Raw genomic sequence first — 11648 nt, 5'->3', positions numbered from 1 at the left:
TCATTGAATATAATCCATTTTGTATACTGTTGATCCTCAATGTATGATACCTGTATCAATTTACAAGTATTCAGTTTTTATAATATACTTATGTGACTGTTATAAACTCGGTCTATACCTGACTAAGACGCTTAAATCTGGCAGGATGTCTGATTTAATTCTGTTTATTTCGTTGTTGTTTTGTTACAGATAAAATAATGAGGAAATACCAAACGGGCATTAAACAGTAAGTCTTTTTGAACAGATAACACCATACCAAATAAAGGCAACAGTAGTATACCGCTGTTCGAAACTCATAAATCAATAGAAAAAAAACAAATCCGGGTTACGAACTAAAACTGAGGAAAACGCATTAAATATAAAACGGAAAGCGGCGAAAAGGACAAACAACAGTTCTCAAAACAGTGTAACAAACACTAAACATTGAGCAACACGAACATCATCAAAAAGTTTGAATTTGAGTATTTCGGATGAGATAGCAGTTTCTGCTCTGCTAGATGCGTTGCCATGTTAGTCTTTCCAATAATAATGAGACTGTTGCATTTGGTTACTTACCTGTCGCAATTGAGGATTGACAAGACTATATGCTCCGACGAGTTGAACATATATGTGTTCATCTAGGACTCAATTATTACATAATGTTCATAACTCTACGTTTTACTTTAATTATTTTTATTATAAGACAGACATGTTAAACATTGTGATTGTTTCACATTAAAAAATAATATAGCAAAGTCTACACTATAATTGACAAATAACAAGTAACAAAAATGGAATGAACTTGCAGAATTTTATGACCGTATTACTGTTCAGATCTTGTTTTAACATATAGACTAATGGGTTAAACATTTATAAAAGATAATCAACAGAAAATGCATCAATAAAACAATTTATATATATATACCTCTAATGTTTACATCAAAATACTACCCAGATATCATGTATCACACCCTTTTTAATTACAACAAATTAACAAATTGTTTCGTTTAGTTTTCACGTGTCACGTTCTTCCAAAAATTAATATTGTGTATCCTATGCACCGAAATTACAACTAATTTAGCAAAAAGTAAATTCACAAAAATACTGAACTACGAGGAAAATTTCTATCGGAAAGTCCCTTATTAAATGGCAAAATCAAAGGCACAAACACATCAAACAATTGTAAAAACAACTCTCATATTCATGACTTGGTATAGGCATTTACAAAACAAACAGAAATAATAGGTACAATGTCTAATATAGGGGTACAGCAGTCAACATTGTGTTATAATCTTAATCACAAACAAAAAAAAAATACGAATAGGTAACAAAGGAGCACAAAATGGCTTATAGATCAAGCATATTATCAAAAATTAAAGACAAGAATATACAAAATTACTATAGTACAATAACACAATGACGGGATGTATAGTACAGAGTACAGAGCCACGTTATATATGTATCAAAGAAACATTAAAGGGCATGTAGACAAAATACATAGCAAAAATGAAAGACAAAGCATACAAACAAGTTTGACAATAGCACAATAACGGTATGTATAAGAACAGAGACACGCTAAATGTAGCGAAGTAACACCAAAAGGCATATAGACAAAGCACATTAGCAAACATGAGAGACATGAAGACGAGAATTATCATCAACAATAACATATTGACAAGATGTACAAGTACCACAATTGCATGTAATGAATTTAATGATAAATTTTAAACAACTTAATATCTGAGTAATCCTAATTCTTTTTATTTTTATTTTATACATAATTCAAACAGTGATTGAGTAGTTGCTTATGCAGCCTATAAAATAAACGGATTCACCGGTGACAACACTTATCTCACACTCGTTTATTTTAAATGAACTCAATTTGAAAATTGCCAAGTAATTAATGTCACAGTTACAATTCTTTTTTTGTTTTTTTACATCTTTGGCCTTCAAATGCTCCGCTTGGGCTTTGGACGTTCTCGATAAAAGTAAATCCAGAAAATTCGGACGCATGATATTAATTAAGTGTTGTTTTCATTTTTTTTGGAAGAATATTTTTAATTTTAAAAAAAAGTATACAAACTAAATTAAAAGCAATGTTTTGGAATCTGACAATTGGAGGATGACATGTTTGCATCAGTCTGTGTGCATGGTGTGGGAAAAGGGGATTTGCACTGAGACGCTGCGGTTTTCTTGCCTCATGCAAATGAAAAAAACATTCAGAAAAAAAAGTATCACGAAGAATTCGACTTCAAAAACCTCTAGTTACTAATTTGTGCATGGTAACAATATAATAGACTACTAGTTACTAATTTGTGCAAGTTAAGAATTATATTGACTACTAGTTACTAATTTGTGCACAATGAGAATCACGTTGTCTACTAGTTCCTATTCTGTGGATGACATAACTGTTACTTACATTCAAATGGTCCTATGTCAACATGTAATTTAGCTTAACATCTTATTGTGTATTGACTAATACACATTACATAATTGAAAAGAAAAGTTATGCTTCAAGTTATAGATATATCAAATGTCAGTATATTCGAATTCGTACCAATTATATATTATAATGTCCATGATGGTTGTGATCTGTTATCTTATTCTTGCATGTAGAGATATCTGCCGTATCACACCTCAAATTGCACGCTGCGTGTGATACAAAAAATGATACAGCAACTGCGCTCAACTGATTGCCTTATCCAGCATCATGTGACGATATTGTGACCTTTCCATTTGCAATTCGTTATGTCATTGATAATTTTCAATAGTAAAGACGATGTACAATTCGTCCACGGCGACGAACATATGTCATTTCTTCAATAGTATACAAAACACTCAAACTTTTCACCTGAAAATCTTTTTTGTCAAACTGAATTACATTCTGAAGCATACAAAGTTTTGAAATGTCAAATGTAAAATTTTGATGGCGGAACAGGACATATTCCGTCCTACTGGTATCTGCAAAAGACTAGATCAAAAATTTGCTAAATTTTTAGCTTGATCTCAAAGAGAGTGCTGACTTTAACAAAAATATGTTTAGCAACTCGTGAGAATTGGATGTCGTTTAATATCAACTCTCATTTTCTAATTTAAAAACTGAAAGTATTAATAAAAGAAAACTCGAGTTGATATTTAAAAAATACCTTATTCTAACTGGTTATGCAACCTATAATAATTCAATTTCTATTTTTGAAGAATCATATGGATTTAAACATCATAGTACTAAGTTCCATCTTAAACCAACAACCCCTACCAAATGTTCACATTGTGGTGAATATTAAGTGACCAACTCATAGTGTAAATATCAAACTGCCTTATAACATGTGTAATGATAAAAAAAAAAACACATCAAATCTTTTCATATTTTGTCTCGTAATGCTGTTAATTACAAATGTTGAAACATATTTCCAAAAATTATCAAAATAATTATTACCTATTATAAACATGTATAAATCATATGTAATAAAATCCTCTGCATTAAAACTAAACTTAGGGTAAATTAAATATGGCGACACTTTTCTGATTGTTGTTGACAACGAGGAGTTGTTTCGTTTTCCTGTTGTAACATAAACCCCACGGACCATTTATTCCATCGTTCTTTGCCAGAATGATTTGATGATCTTTTCCATCAGATGATATTCTGTGTATATTTTTAGACCCCCTTGCACCTACATAAACATTGCCCTTGTCATCTACGTCGATACCCCAAGGGGTAATTAGATCAGAATGACTATAGAATATACACTCCTGTCCGTCAGGTGTTACACGGTATACGTTATTGTCGCCGATATTACTTGTAGTAAAGTATATGTTGCTATCGTTGTCTATACAAAAGGTCTGTACATGATTCTTTATTGTTATACTACGTAGTATCTTACCACTGATATCAATCTGACAAATAGTTTCTGCATCTGTCCATATCTGATCATTACTACATGTCACAACATAGCATCCTATTCCTTTAGGTTTGATACATCTCCCTAAGGTAAGTGTTGTTATATCTAAGATCTGGAATCCTTTCGGTCCTAAAGTTACTATTGCCTGATTATCGTCGATCATAGCGACATCCTTTGATTTATGTTCTAATGTTATCATGTGTACATCATTCCCATCATATCGACATACATAGATGTGTTGTGAGTCGTATTGTTGCAAGAGTAGTCTCTTTCCGGCTACAAAACAACCGTTTTCTATTTCAACACCTGATCCTAATACTGATGTTTCAAACAAATTAGATTGTTGTATTTCTCCTTCCATTGACTTAACTGGTTCTTGAATTTGTTGTAAATTGTGCTGTTATGCGTGTATATGCATTTGATTTTCTGTAAGTGAAATCTTTCCAATCGACTTAAGTACCTTGGGAAGATCGTTTGTATCAAATAGATCAAATTCTATTTTGTGTTGCTTATTCAGCTCGTAAATATTGCTTTCTTCTATGTGTGTTTTATTATCCATTACTTTGATTGTCTGAAACAAAAGTACTTCATTACTGATGCTTTCTATCGATGCCAATTCATTTATCCATGTTGCTACTGCCTCGAGTCCTTTCTGTGTTTTACGCTTTGCCTCATCCATTTTGTGTTTGATTTTTTTGTACTGTTTATTCAATTCGTCTACGGTTTCCTTTTAAATTTGATCTAGATGATTGTTTATCTGCTGTCTGGTGGTATAAATCTGTTGGAGGAATTTATCTCTTTGCCTATCAAACTCTATTTCATCTTTAGTTTGACACTTCAACAATTCAGGGAACATTTCGTTTAAGTGTTTAATTCTACTCTTAAGATCTGCAAAGGAGGTCCCACTTTTAACGCCTTTTGTCCTTTGATTAGTATGGACATCACAGTCTTAATAGAAGAACTAAGATGACTGACCTGATGAAGATTTATGTGGCGGATTAAATCTTTTGTGTACTTTACTGCATGTCTTACAGACCTCTTTGAAGCAGTCATTGCACCATGCTTCAGCCTCGATTTCTTCTTCATCTCGTAAACATCCAGAACACAATTTTCTGTCCGTCAGTCTAAGAGATAAATAAAAGATTACTGAGTATATTTTGAATGATTTTTATTATTGGAAGGAAAGGGCAAACGGGTTTTCGGTTTGAATTGTTAAACATTATGTCTTGTTCGGGCCTTTTGATATCTTTCTATGCAGTATGGAATTTGTTCATTGGTGAAGGTCTTACGGTGAATTTTGCTAACATCTACTGCATGTGGTGTATGGTGGACAGTTGTCTCATTAACATTCATACCAGATCTCTATATTTTATATTGATAAATGTAAGTATTGGTTTGCATGAATATATTATTTTACTGATACTAGCGTCTTGGATGACAGTCTTAGTCGATATTATAAGTATAAAGACTGATCCTGCACGAAATAAATGAAACTTTGCAGCCCTTTTAATTTTTGCAATCGTGAGCAGTATTCTTTAAGTCTGGCAAAACCAACCGACCAAATTATAATCTACTTTTGCCGGCATGGTTAACTTCTGACCATAACAATTTAGAATTTTTATATTCAAACTTATATAAATGATTTCATCGGGTTGAATTCGATTGGTCACGTTGTTTGGATCTGTTAAGCATAAGATTTAATTATTGTATGATGATATGTCGGCCTTGCTGACGACTAAACAATGGATAGCATTATATTATATATATAGTTACTTCAAGTTGTTCAAATATTTGTGATCCAAATATTTGGGGAAATAAGGGACAACAGTTATCAAGCGATGTTGCCTAGCGTGCTTCTTGAAAGTTCTGGTCAAAGATTTTGATCCATTTTTTCTTTTAATTTTGCATTATCTATTAATTTCTTACAATAAATATTAGTTCTTAATCATATCACAAAAAAATCAATTTAAAGATCAAATTATAAACTGAATATTTTGTACAAATATTTCATTCAAGTCATACATTGTCATATGAAACCTTAAATTAAACAAAAATGATGCATATGTTTTTAAACTAAACGAATAGTTTTTTATCATAAAACTGATGTACACATGTTTGGCTCCGTGTTGAAGGCCGTACATTGACCTATAATGGTTTACTTTTTTAAAATTGTTATTTGGATGGAGAGTTGTCTCATTGGCACTCACACCACATCTTCCTATATCTATATACTTGTTTCTGAAGAAAATTCTTTGATTTGTCTACATTTTGAAAAAAAATGGACATGTTATCCACGTGCTCAATATCCATGCTTCTTTGTTGATTGTTTACTATAAGGTGACAATTGGCAAACTACGGCTTCAACACACGATAATTAATTACCTGCGATATGTTCACATCTTAACAGACAGAGAGAAAAAATAATTGATGATTATACGATTTATTTGCGAAAAATGATAAAATCGTGCAAAGAAGACTAAGTTTATGATATATACATGCATTGGTTCATGAATTGGATAAACATTATTTTTCACCAGTCACTCGTTTCATATGACTTTAAACAGCATCATACTAATCAAATTTTGTTTGACAACAATACAATATATAATTGATATTTGATTAGCAGTATCCTTTTAGAACAGAAACCCCATATATAGCTGGTATCTGATAAAATATAAAATAATTCTTACGTTAACTGTATTCTTTCATATATCAATGAGTATGCCCTCCGTTGTTAACGTGTATCTTGCACATCTATAAAAGTAGAGAATAAGATAGTTAGGCAACAACCATTTTCTTATCTGGGGGGGGGGGGGGGGGGGGGGGCTGGGATTTTTATTGTGTTCATAATTTTTTTTTTCAGAACCTTCCTCCGATAAAATATTTTTTTTCTTATGAGAAGGAAAGCAAAAAAAAAATTCCTATAATGTGGAACAGAAATACATTTTTTTTTCTCAAAACCATAAAATTTACATAAAATTCATTTTAATTTTTTAATTGATGTAAAATGTAAAGTGCATGGCTCTGTCTATATCCTGGCATTGGCTGTTGTCTCTGGTTTTTTTTAGCCCACTTTCTACATTATGATATTCTCTGAGTCCGTCATACAGGTACCACAGTCCTTGAATTTTAATACTGCAATTGAAGTGGCCACCATTGCCATATGTAATGGCAAAGAGTGAGTAGCTCCAAATTATAAACATCCACTGTTTCCAACTATGATAATTGACATTCCATTGAAAAAAGAGGTATAAAAAATGATACAGAATGATACAAAGGAAAATACTACCAGTATACAAGTCTGTGTCATACACAATCAGGGCTACTTTAAAAGACTGCTTATGATACCATATCTATCCCTGTTATAAAATGACCATTTCATGTTTATAAAAGTTGCAGTTTTAAGTATGTCTTAATGTAGTAGCATACATGCGGGAGATTTGGAATGCTTTTAAATATTTCTGGATCAAACACTATTATAGGAAAATACAAAAAGTAATAAGGTATAAATAGAAATCTTAGCGTAATCTGTAGACTGGACAGATGTTTATAATCTGTTGTTTCACTGTCTCAACTGTTGTTATTTTCACTATTCTCAAATTCAGCAGTGCAAAATTTTTTTTCAAGCAGGTGACAGCATAAATTTTTTTTCAGCTACAGTGCAAAACATTTTTTTTTCTTCAGTCAGCTAGGCCATCAAAATATTTTTTTCAAAAAAATCCCAGGCCCCCCCAGATAAGAAAATGGTTGTTGCCTTATCGTTAATGTAAAGAATAGCATATTGAGCGTAACTAGAGACTCTAAAGAGCTGATGTCACTCACTTAGGTATGTGTGCATCATTAACCATATTATCCGTAAATACGTTGTACAAATGTGTTTATTATCATTTCAAGTTATTTCTGCATTATTTAATTTATCTATTTGTTCTCTGTGTCCTGTGTCCTGTCATAGTTGTCATATATGTATAAACATGTGTACCTTGTACTTTGCTAAAGCAATGTTTTTGCTATGGCAATACAGTTTCATTCAATGAATACTCTCCAACATTTAGGACCAGAATAGTGCTCATGAAAATAACTTTTTTGTTGATCTTGTATTGCTGTTGTTTTTTTTGTTTTTTTTGTTTTTTTTTAATTTCTCGTTAAGTTTTGCCCAAATCATACGTATAGAAAAGAGTAATACGTCATCATTTAAGATCAAACACTCCAATCAAGTGTCTATTAACAATTCAGGTAACATTGACTCAATAGTATTAGACTTATTAACTGTCTATATTTTCGTCCAATAGCAAGCTTATTGCAACCCGAAAGCGAGAAGCGGAGGAAAGTAGTTTCCGTCGAGGGTTTACAATTTACTTACTTAATTTGTCCGAATATAATAAAAAAAAGAATTTTATACAGCAAGAAACTTTTATATCGAGACAATTCAGATATACTTTCAAACGATCGAAATGATATGTATTTTGGTTAACCAATCATTTTTCAATTTGAAGCGCACGTTACAATTTTGCGAATCTATAAATTTATTTTAACGATGGAAAATTTCTGTGGATTTGGTCAGAAGTTTAAATAGATAAACATGTAAAGGCAACAGTAGTAAACTGCTGCTTGAAACTCATAAATCGATCGAGATAAAAGAAAACAAATCCGGGCTACAAACTAAAACTGAAGGTAACGCATCAAATATAAGAGGAGAACAACGACACAACAGAAACACAACATTGAAATGTAACACACACAGAAATGAACTATATAATGTAACAATGACCATTTTCCTGACTTGGTACAGGGCATTCTTAGAAAAATAGGGTGGGTTGAACCTGGTGTTATGGCATGCCAAACCTCCCGCTTTAATGGCAATGTTAACTATAACATTAAAATGAGAACATAACATGACAGGACTACAATACAAATAAATTGGAGAACATATAGGACAGAGAAACACACGAATAATAGTTAACAAAAGGCACCAGGTTTAAAATTTAATACGCCAGACGTGCGTTTCGTCCACACAAAACTAACCAGTGACGCTCAGTTGAAAAAAGCTCGAAAGCCAAAACAAGTACAAAGTTGAACAGCAATGAGAACCAAACGTTCAAAACGAAATAAATTAAAAAAATAAAGTTTCAAAACAGTTCAAAGAATAGTTGGTTAAAAAAATACAGTTAGTGAAGACAAGAAATCAACAAAAACTCAGTAGGTTCATAATAGTGTGTTGACTAGAAGAAATTTGTTTCTTCAGGTCATCGAATATTCAATGTGTACTAATATTTCCTTAGCAACGACTAAACACTTCAATACATGTTGTTGGTTTTGCAGCGAGCGTGAGAGTATACGACCACGTGAATATTTATTTTACATGTATTGTTAACAAGTCATTTTATGAATTAAACAGGAGATAAATGTATTCTTACCGTCGTAGTTCAACCCAAATTCCAAAATGGCGGACGAGGAAGTTATTTCTAACTTACCGAATCGATCGTGTTCGCGGCGTGGATATACAACTGATTTGGTAGTTTAACACGAATGTTTCATTTGACCTACTTTGTATTCTAAATCAGATTACTTATCTTCTCCCTCGTTTAACTCCTCCGAAAATAAAAAAGATTTCTTAATTAAATTTCGTAGAAACAACCAAACACAATTTAGTGTTGTGCGATCGTTATAAAATCGCTTTTAACATGTTTTATTATAACAACTTAATAAATATTATATATAATCATACATACATAAATGCATCAAATTTTACCATGCATAAGTTAATACTAAACGAAAAAGTTACATAAATGACAGTTATATGGGATATAGCATACAAACAAGACTTTGTCCTTACAATCTTGTAACGAACGTCACATCGGTCAAACGTACCTTAAAATTTCATTGTATATTGACCACCGAAATCGTCCAGGCAGAAAGGTATTCAATGGATATTACCCTATCAAATATTGAAAAACATAATGTAAAATCTGTTTTTGAGCGTTCCTGAAGTAGATAAATAAAAAAGTGCTTCAGACATGTCAGACGCATACAATTTATAAAGTGTTGATTTTTATTTTCAAAGCCTTCTTCTCTAATAAGCTTAGACAGATTAATTTGCTAATTTTCTTACTGGAGTTGTGACGCCATGATTGAAGCTGTTAATGTACTCCTTGATAACATGTATATACATTTTGGAAATAAGAACGTACTCTATGTTTTACTGGTGAAGTATACCTTCAGAGATTTCGTTTAACCTAATAACTTGAAACCTTTACTAAATTCTTCATAGATACAAAGATTTGGTTTGGAAGTTTGGCTGTACCTGTTAAACTTATTTAAAACAGAATATCACATTGGATGCCCAGAAATTTAGATACGATCCGAATAAATTTTAATGATTCTAAAGGCTTATCAACACTGGAATTAGATCTTCGAATATGGAATTATAGGTATAACTGTTTTCTTTGAAATAAGCGAATTAAGATAAAACTAAATATTATTGTATACGAATAAGCACATTCAAAGCTCTACAATATATCGATACCTGTATTTTGATATTACACAGACTCTTGTTTTTCTCGAACTGTAAATGACGTATGTGTGCTAAATCTATTGAAAGTTGGATTTGTACATGTTGTACTGATTGATTTTTTACTCAGATGCATAATGTACTGTCTTTTTTGTTTGGATGTATAGATACCTGTGCACGTCTGGTATGTGTTTTGTCATAGTTTTAGTCGTACGAGTTATGCGTATTTCAACGGATTTTTATACTGTGTTATTATGTTGTATTCTTACATCACTATCCCAGGGTAGGGGAAGAGTTACGGCGCCAGCAAACTTGTTGAACCCTTCCAAATTCTTTACGTGCATGTCCCAAGTCAGAAGCCTGTAATTCAATTGCCGTTTATTGCTGAATATTATTATTTTTTTTCTTTCATTGTTTTGTTTATAGATCAGATATAGGACGATGTGGCGTGAGTGCCAATGGGTACAACTCTCCATCCAAATAACAGGCCTATTTTCCACGTTTAGAATGGTTTACATTTGTCATTTTTGGGGTCTTTATAGCTGCTAAAGATGTATGAATTTTAGCTCATTGCTTATGGCCATACGGTTATCTTAAGTTGTTAGTTTCTACGTCTTTTGATTTCTGGAGGATTTTTTTCTCATTGGTAATCATACCATTTCTTATTTTCTTATGTAAAACAATGATGTGAACAACAACACATTTATATAAAATAATCTTCAGGTACAAATTGTACGTTGGATAAGAAACAATTTGAAAAACGAAATGCATTGGAGTATTAATAATTCGATCATTGATATCAGTCTTCAAAGGTTTAAAACTACACAAATTGAAGTGATGAAAGTGACTATGCTTCACCCAAGTAGGTTAAATCTATAGTACTACAGGTATACATTCAATGGTTTATGATACACATTGTTGTCCACATGTATATGTTGCAGAAAAAATATATGACCATATCCTTCAAAATGCACTATTTGTCCTATTTATAGATGAATTGGGTCCAATTGATTATAACACTAGTGTAATTTAATTCTCAAAATTGATTAAAGAAAAAAAAATGAACTCCTCCCTGTTCAATCTAAAATGTATCAAACAAATGTATATTGTGACCAGGAACACAATCGCATTAATTTGGATTAACCGTTCTCAAGACTGAGCAAATTAAAAAGTGCACACAATAGAAGTGCAAATTTTCAATATTTATAAACATATTCTAAAAAACTTTGAAACCTCTGAGATTTGAAATTGAGAATGAACAG

General features: G+C 31.8%; 1 long non-coding RNA gene across 1 annotated transcript; it reads right to left on the bottom strand.

The window, feature by feature from the left end:
• Positions 1-801: 801 nt before the first annotated feature.
• LOC143083298 (uncharacterized) lies at positions 802-9323 on the bottom strand. The gene is made up of 3 exons (XR_012980622.1): positions 9293-9323; positions 6569-6632; positions 802-5002 (listed from the first exon to the last, which is right to left on the bottom strand). It is a non-coding gene; the product is annotated as an uncharacterized LOC143083298 (long non-coding RNA).
• Positions 9324-11648: the final 2325 nt, after the last annotated feature.

This window comes from Mytilus galloprovincialis, chromosome 7, assembly GCF_965363235.1.
Source record: "Mytilus galloprovincialis chromosome 7, xbMytGall1.hap1.1, whole genome shotgun sequence".
In the NCBI taxonomy this organism is placed as follows: Eukaryota; Metazoa; Mollusca; class Bivalvia; order Mytilida; family Mytilidae; genus Mytilus; species Mytilus galloprovincialis.
This window is presented reverse-complemented; position numbering and strand designations above follow the sequence as displayed.